Below are 9,318 nucleotides of genomic sequence, written 5' to 3'. Positions count from 1 at the left end.
GTGCAGAGTAGAGAACTTTCGTATATGCGGCAAAATCAAGACTTTGGATTGGGGTGGAATTCAATTATTTTTCCTATCGACAACCTCAGCTGACAGCACACTTTCCTTTGAATTTCCGCCACCAATCCTCCAAGGTTCCCTCAGATTTTGAAATTGTGGTAATGAAGTGGTGTCCCTCACAAGGACCCCCTTTAAACATTGCGCCATTGGCTTTCGCTTTTCAGTTTTCCCTCGAACTGAATATTTGCTACGACTTCCCTGATTAGAGCAAACAAGTTGCAAAGTACCATTGGAGGAGGGCATGCCCTGGTACATTTAACAATTAGACCCGTAGCCCGCAAGGGCTACGGGTCAATAGCCCGTGAGGCGAAACTGAATGCGCTATTGACTCGTGGCCCTTAAGGGCGAAGGGTCTAATTGTTTTAGTATCACCCAACTAGTCGGACAGAAAAGGCAATAATAAAGTTAGCAAATGCAGTTGAAAATTTAGTAATTTTTCGAACAAAACGAAAGAAAGCGTCACGCTTTTCACTACTCGAGGACTGTTACTAAGAGTCCTCTAGTAGCGTGTCCAATTAAAATGCAGGATTTGCATTAGTCCACTAGTTGGGTGATACTAAATGGAGTTAAGGGTCTTAAACATTACACATTGGAAGAGTCATCAGCGTTAGCTGTCACTTGTTACCCTCTTAAAATTCAGTCTGCATGCTAGCAAACAAGCTTTAATCGGAGTCAAAATGAGTGGAAACGTTGTGTCTGTACAGCAGTTTTTAGGTGTAAAATGACAGGACTATTTGCACCATTTAAATTTTCCAAAAGACACCCAAGTTTTCCATTCGATGTTGCTCGTTTGTAGTCGAAGATCGCAGAAATTACGATGTCAACTTTTTGAATAACTATCATTAAATTGTAAAACTATAAACTCTTTTCAAGGCTTCTCTGTGCGTTCCCAAGATGCAACGCTCCTGGTGTGGAGGAGTTATTTACGGAAGTAGCAGATCATCAATTATTTAGAATGAGTAGGCGTCACTTAGACTTTCATTTATTTGCTAAGTGTATATGCCTATTCAGATTAAATTGATGGCTAAATTGCAGCTAGGTCATTAGCTAGGACGAGTGGCGTCTTGATCAATGCAAGGAAAAAGAAGTCCTTGTCACCTTGGTCTTTATCTCTCTTTGAAACACGCGATATGGAAGGAACCAAAAACTGTTTTGAAATCTCAGAATTCGAGGTTGAATGTGACAGTGGAGATACCTCTGATTTGATTAGAACATTGGAGAAGAACAAAAGAGAAGTAAGAACTTTTTTTCGTAACATTTTTCCTTTATTTCAATTAAAATAAACTGAAGGTAACAATTTTATATACAAGGCCAGAGAAGTTCCAAACAAAGACTAATTCCGGTGTTTTAATTTCTGGGTGCTGGTATTTCGGATATTTCCTCAGACGTTTTCTCATAAAGCCAGCCACGATATTGCAATACGCAACTTGCCTCTCAACTGGACTAAAAAATAGTCCATCGTATCAGACTGGAATTCATTCGCTTTACTGAAAAATAATGTTGGTCGATAACTTATTTCGTTCTCCGTTAGATGCTAGATCGCTGGTGGATAGAACCAGCTTAAACTGCACCCATTATTAGAGGTTTGTTAACATATTTTGACTTTGTTTTGGGTGATTTTCTCAAGGTGTCTTACTAGCGTGCAATGCCAACGCGTAGCATGCGTAGAATCATTGAGTATTTTTACCCCATCAAAAGTAGATATGCATTAGCAAAATATCCCCCGCGGTTTTCCGGCGTAATGGGTCAAGAACGTCCATTTTCATACACCGGAACATCAATGCTGAACAACAAATGCCGACGCGACGTTCTTCACCAAAACTTATTTCTATACGTATCTAAAACTTTTGTTGGAGAAGAATCATCAAAAAAAAGAATCACACTTAAGAAAAAAAAATCCCGAATACATCGGACATCACACATTTATTCACAGCTTTAGAAAGTAAACCCACAAATTAAACGACGTTTGATCTCCATTTGTTGGTTATACTAGTGACTAATGTTGACCCTGGAAGCAACTTTCGCGGCCCGTTATGGCTAATTGTACCGCGAGTTTTCTTTTTAGTCCGTGAGTTCTCCAGTATCAATTTGCCTTGTGGTGTTTATGCACCTGCTTGCGATCAGTCCGCCAGCAGCTTCGGTGCACATTATTTTTACAATGAAAGGTGTATGTTTCGGTTTCATAGTCAAGAATATTAAGACTGCAGGTCATTCGTTAGGAAAGGCGTTTATTAAAGGGTCTTCGGGCTCAAGCAGATCTTAACAACATCCGTACGGTGGCCACTGTAGCATCTGATTCGTTTATGTCTTCTCATAAAATGAAACTTGAAAAAATCGTTTTTAAGGTTCTCCCCTGAATACGGTGGCCCATATCTGCAAACACATTGCTCACATTGTATGTGAAGAGTGAAAACAATTGTGGAAGGCAACAGTTTAATTTTGGTGATTGGAAAACAAAAGACAGCTGCGAGAATGATCTTAGACGCAGCAGGTTAAAATTTTGGTATAATTATAAAACCTTTTAAATTTTACATCTCTAAAAGAGGACAGTTTAAAATCAAGTAGAATCGAGGATTCTAAAGCACGACGTCACGAATGTCATTTCTGACGCACCTTCAGGTACGGTGGCCCATATCTGCAAACACAACAAACGCTTTTCCAAACACAACACAGTATTATCAAAGCACAACAAACAATTATCGAAACACAACACAGTATTATCTGAACACAGCAAACTGTTATCGAAACACAACATAGTATTATCGAAGCACAACTCAATATTAATTGCAAACACACACAAATTAATTGCAAACACACACAAATTAATTCCAAACACACAAAATATAAGTCTTCTGAAAATATAATTAATAGGTATGGTAAAATTAATTTGCCGGTTAAACAAAATGTTTTAGAAATGCAAAATATTAATTCTATCAACGTGTAAAATTAATTCATGCTCAGGTAAAAACTATATCCACCATTTTGACCAGAACGGGCTTTCATACCAAATGTTCCCGATTACTTTATGCAGGATGTTACTATACAAAGGATAAACCCATCATTACTCGACCCAGTGGCGGGTTATGCGCCTGGATCATTCACCGCCATTTTGTTTGTTATCTTCGCATGTGACGATCTGTCGCGAGAATGGATGTGTTTTTTAAGTGCTTGAACTGCTCAGAAGAGGTCGAGGAAACTTACCAGTATTGCTCTAGATGTGGAGCAGCCGTGGACAAAGAGGAGGTTCACATTCGTTATTATTTTCAGCGAGGGTTTGATTACTCGGGAATATTACTCTTTAATATCGGCTGCAGCGACGTTAAACCTTCGCTTTGGACTGCTACTGTGTCATACAGGGCATTCTCAATCAAGGTATCTTGTTATGATCGGGTCAAAAATCCTGCAGTTAAATGGACCAAGCGAGGTCGGCACATTCTCAGGGTCTTGAAGCGCGCCGGAGTCCCTCCAGTGGACCTTGTCACCATCTATAGCGCCCTGGTTCGCTCTGTCCTAGAATACTCTTCTGTTGTCTGGGCTACTTGCCTTCCTCGCTTCCTCATTGACCAGCTTGAAGCTATCCAGAAGAGGGCCCTGCGAATTGTATACCCTGACCTTCACTATCAACAGGCTCTTGAACAAGCCAACATTACCAGTTTAGAGGATAGACGCACCCACCTGTGTCTTAAAGTGTGGCACAACATCAAAAATAACCCGGATGGCCAGCTGCATCGCCTTCTCCCTCCCGTACGATCCGAATGCCACTCTTACCATCTTAGGAACAGTAGCAGTTTTAGCCGCTTCCAGTATAGAACAAAACGCTTCGGTTCTAGTTTTTTTCCCAGCAATGGCGAAAATTAACTAATCTTACGAGTCTAGTTATCTCTAGTATTGTCTTTTATCTATATCTGAATTGTAAATAACTTATAAATAGCGTGTAATCCCAGTCCCTTTGAAACAAATGTAATTTTATCTTTAGTTGTAACTTATGTAAGCACATTGTATTTCATAGTTTTTATGCCACCATGTGTATTTTAATAAACCATCATTATCCATAAACCATCATTATTTTTAGAAAAGTACCATGCAACAGAAATTTCTATGCGTACTTTGCACAATAGACTGCGCGAGTACGGATTAAGAAGAAGGAATGCAACCAGTGACGATGCCGAAATTTACCAGGCCATTCAACAAGAAACACGAGCAAATTCAAAGTTCGTAATGGCTTGGAGTAGTCCAGAGGCATCCCTCTTAGTGGCTGTGTTCCAGCATCCATAGAACTGGGCTGGACAGTCGTCGTGGTGTAGGTTATGTGCCATGACGTCCAACACATACACAACATACTCGAAGGATTCATAAAAACGCTCGTACGCTTCCGTCCTCTCTTCCCATCTGGTCGTACAAAGAGTTATAAGAGGCTTTTTCCGAAAACATAACAGTGAAAACAACAAATACTTGAACCCTTGAACTGGCGACGCGATCGCAGAAAAAAAATCGCGAGAAATTGAATGAGCTGAATTTCTGGCGATTTTCTGTTCGATTTTTTCAGCTGTCGCGTGGCCCGTTCGAGGGTGCCGATACTTGTTTTGGGGGTTGGGAGGGGGGGGGGGGGGGTCGGGGTTCTTTCTATAAAAACAATGGATATCCTGTTCACTGAAGCATGATACAGTCCCAAGAGTAAATAACTTGTGTTGTGTTATATAAAGGACCCCCCCCCCCCCAACGGATTGCATTATGGGATTGTGGAAGTAGTGAATATTATTTTATCATGAAATTAACCGAAAGGAAAGAAACTTTATTTAAGTGTCTAGTCGTTCAAGCGCTGGAGCACTAATTGGGGACACTGTAAACTGAAATTAACAATGAAAGCAAATCAAGTCAAATGTTGGTTTTTGAGGAGAGGGGAAATCAGAACCTGGAGAAAAACCTCTCGGTGGCAGAGTAGAGAACTTTCGTATATGCGGCAAAAATCAAGACTCTGATTTGGGGTGGAATTCAATGATCTTTCCTATCGACAAAAGTAAACCTCAGCTCCTGACGGCACTGCTTCCTTTGAATTTCCGCCACCAATCCTCCAGGTTTCCTTAGATTTTGAAATTGTGGTAATGAAGTCGTGCCCCCTAGAAGGACCCCCCTTAAACATTTCGCCACTGCCTTTCGCTTTGCACTCTTCCCTTACACTGAATATTTGCTACGACTTCCCTGCTTAGAGCAAACAAATTGCAAAGTACCAGTGGAGGAGGGCACGCCCTGGTACATATGGAGTTAAGGGTTTTAAACACTACACATTGGAAGGGTCATCAGCGTTAGCTGTCACGTGTTACCCAAAATGAGTGGAAACGTTGTATCTGTACAGCAGTTTTTCTGTGTAAAATAACAGGACTATTTGTACCACGCTGTAAATTTTCCAAAAGACACCCGAGTTTTCCATTCGATGTTGCTCGTTTGTAGTCAAAGATCGCAGAAATTACGATGTCAACTTTTTGAAGAACTATCATTAAATTGTAAAACTAGAAACACTTTTCAAGGCCTCTCTTTGGGTTCCCAAGATGCAACGCTCCTGGTGTGGAGGAGTTATTTACGGAAGTAGCAGATCATCAATTATTTAGAATGAGTAGGCGTCACTTAGAATTTCAATTACTTGCTAACTGAATGCCTATTCAGGTTAAATTTATGGCTAAATTGCAGCTACGTCATTAATGTATACAAGGAACAAGAAGTCCTTGTCACCTTGGTCTCTCTTAGAAAAGCGCGGTATGGAAGGACCCAAAAAGTGTTTTGAAATCTCAGAATTCGAGGTTGAATTTGACAGTGGAGATACCTCTGGTTTGATTAGAACATTGGAGAAGAACAAAAGAGAAGTAAGAACTTTTTTTCGTGACGTTTTTCCTTTATTTAAATTAGAGTAAAGTGAAGGTAACAATTTTATATACAAGGCCACAGAAGTTCCAAACAAAGACATTCCGGATTCTTAATTTCTGGGTGCTTGTATTTCGGATATTTCCTCAGACGTTTTCTCATAAAGCCAGTCACGATATTGCAATACGCAACTTGCCTCTCAACTGGACTAAAAATAGTCCATCGTATCAGACTGGAATTCATTTGCTTTACTGAGAATTTTAATGTTGGTCGATAACTTATTTCGTTCTCCGTTAGATGGTAGATCGCTGGTGGATAGAACCATCTTAAACTGCACCCATTATTAGAGGTTTGTTAACATATCTTGACTTTGTTTTGGGTGATTTTCTCAAGGTGTCTTACTAGCGTGCAATGCCAGTGCGTAGCATGCGTAGAATCATTGAGTATTTTTCACCCCATCAAGAGGAAAATATCCCCCGCGGTTTCCGGCGTAATGAGTCAAGAACCGACGCTAATGCCGACGCGACGTTCTTCACCAAAAAATATTTCTATACGTATCTAAAACTTTGAATGGGAAAAGAATCATCAAAAAAAAAAAGAATCACACTAAACATAGAAAATCCTGAATACATCGGACGGATATCACGCATTTTATTCACAGCTTTAGAAAGTGAACCCTCAAATTAAACGACGTTTGATCTCCATTTGTTGGTTATACTAGTGACTAATGTTGACCCTGGTGGCAACTTTCGCGGCCCGTTATGGCTAATTGTACCGCGTGTTTTCTTTCTAGTCTGGGAGTTCTCCAGTATCAACTTGCCATGTGGTGTTTATGCGATCAGTCCGCCAGCAGCTTCGGTGCACAATTAAGGATTTTGTGCTCTGAAAAGAAATTGTTCAATAATCGTTATTATTACAATGAAAGGTGTATGTTTCGGTTTCACAGTCAAGAATATTAAGACTGCAGGTCATTCGTTAGGAAAGGCGTTTATTGAAGGGTCTTCAGGCTCAAGCAGATCTTAACAACATCCGTACGGTGGCCACCGTAGCATCTGATTCGTTTATGTCTTCTCATAAAATGAAACTTGAAAAAATCGTTTTTAAGGTTCTCCGCTGAAGGTGCGTCAGAAATGACATTCGAAATGACATTCGTGACGTCGTGCTTTAGAATCCTCGATTCTACTTGATTTTAAACTGTTCTCTTTTAGAGATGTAAAATTTAAAAGGTTTTATAATTATACCAAAATTTAAGCTGCTGCGTCCAAGATCATTCTCGCAGCTGTCTTTTGTTTTCCAATCACCAAAATTAAACTGCTGTCTTCCATAATGGTGTTGTCACTCTTCAGGACAGCCAAGTGGCTAAATTTTAATTAAAAGCACCTATTTGTTCTAGCATAATTAGCAATAACGTCTGATGATCATCGATTCCAAAACGAGATCAGTGGAGGTCTTAAACTTCCAATTTTACAATCCGTAGAAAGTAACATGGAAGGTGATCTTGAATTTTCGACAATTTCGGATGACGGAAGTTTGGATTCAATCCCACAAGTTGACGGTATTGAGGCACTAAAGAAAGTGAGTTAACAAATATTATTTAATTTTCAACCTCGGTTAAAGCATTTCTCGTGCTCTGATTGGTTCACTCAATCTCGGTTATCAGCTTATATACCTTAGTTTGACCTTATATGGTAAATGATTGCGCTAACGTTGCTTAACTAAATAATTTTTCGCCGGAAATCGAAATTTCTCTTGGAATAAAGCCAAAAGAAAAAAGTTTTTTTGTGGAAAGTTTGAATCAATTCCGACGCTTAGAAGTACGCGAAAAGGTAAGAAATATTTTTGTGATGAGCCTGCGTCTGTCTAACCACGAGGTACATGTATTACACAACATCGCATCTTCATCAAGTTTTTTCGATTTCGCTCGGATTTTCTCCCGCTTTTCGCTCGTATTTCGTACTTCCAAACTTTTGGAGTTTAGGAATTTAATAAAACAATTATTCCATTCGCGCTTGTTGGATATGAGACTGGTTATAGCCAACTCGGTGCTACGCGCCAAGTTAGCTATTTACCATCTCATATCCAACGCGCGCTCATGGGATAATTGTTAATTACACTTCTGCATTGTCACAAATTTAACTGATATATACCATACATGAATTCTGCTATTCTGTGCCAAAGAAATTTTCGGTTTATCAAATACTATCTATTGAGCGTTTGCGCAGATTTTTAAATGAGACGTGGTTGATGATAAAATTGAGTAATACAAACAGCGGTTTCTTCAACTATCACTACGTTCAGGAACAAATTGCTTTTAAAAATAATATGATTGATTTTCGTTAAGTTTGGATGGAAGAACCACTAAGCATTTGTAATTTATTTTTTTTATTTAATAGCTTCAACAGAGCATGAAAAGACTCGAAGTCCTTATGAACATGCCCCATACTTACATAAACATGCCCCATACTTACATAAACATATGTGATTCAATATACGAACAGATACATAACTCACAAATAATGTGACACATAATACAAATAAAACAATAATACTAATAATAATTTATCGACAACAGACTGTTGCCGGGGTAACAGATATGCATTTAGAGCAAATAGTTTTAAAAGTTCTTATTCGGTCAGGATCAAAAGCTGAATGAAGAAGTGACTTGTAATGCGAACGAACTTTCGTTTTAAAGGATGAAAGAGTAGTACTTTCCTTAGTAATCCTAATTTATCAGAAGTTTTCTTTTTTTAGTCTTTTGATTCTTAGGGATCTAGAGGTAACTTTTAATTCAATTTGAGATAATGACAACGATACAATACTGCGTGCTATAGACGAGGGCTGTAGTACTTAAAAAGTTCGTCTTTTGTGATCAAAATTGTTAACTTTCGCTCTCTCTTGCGCTCAAGCTCTCTTTCTATAGCACATCTTGTTTGGTTGCAATTGCGTGCCAGGTGCTTCAACCAGACCCCAATTTTATCCGAATTAAAAGCCTCCTTTTACTTAAGCCGTTTCCAAGACAACTTGCAGCACAATTCCCCCCTTAGGGTTAACATGATCTACCGACAATTTGTTTCCATGCCAAGGGCAGGTTGGCGCGTGGGGGGGAGAGATTAGAGACACCGAAAACTAATAAGAGAAATGATCCTCACAATTGTCGCTTCTTTTGAAAGACACCTGAAAATTTTCGGTGGTTTCAAGGAGATTCGAATCGATGACTTATGTGATACCGATGTAATGTTCTACCAACTTAGATAAGAAGACACACAGTTTGAGCAGGTCAATTTTTTAAAAGAAGGCAAAGTGTTCAGCGAAGTGCGACGATCACTTCTCATCTCATTTCGTCCGTAACCCACACTTCAAATTTAAATTCATTTAATTTCACACCGAAAACTGAAAGGCGAA

The sequence above is a fragment of the Montipora capricornis genome, chromosome 11, assembly GCF_036669925.1.
Source record: "Montipora capricornis isolate CH-2021 chromosome 11, ASM3666992v2, whole genome shotgun sequence".
NCBI lineage: Eukaryota > Metazoa > Cnidaria > Anthozoa > Scleractinia > Acroporidae > Montipora > Montipora capricornis.
Note: the sequence above shows the minus strand (reverse complement) of the source record.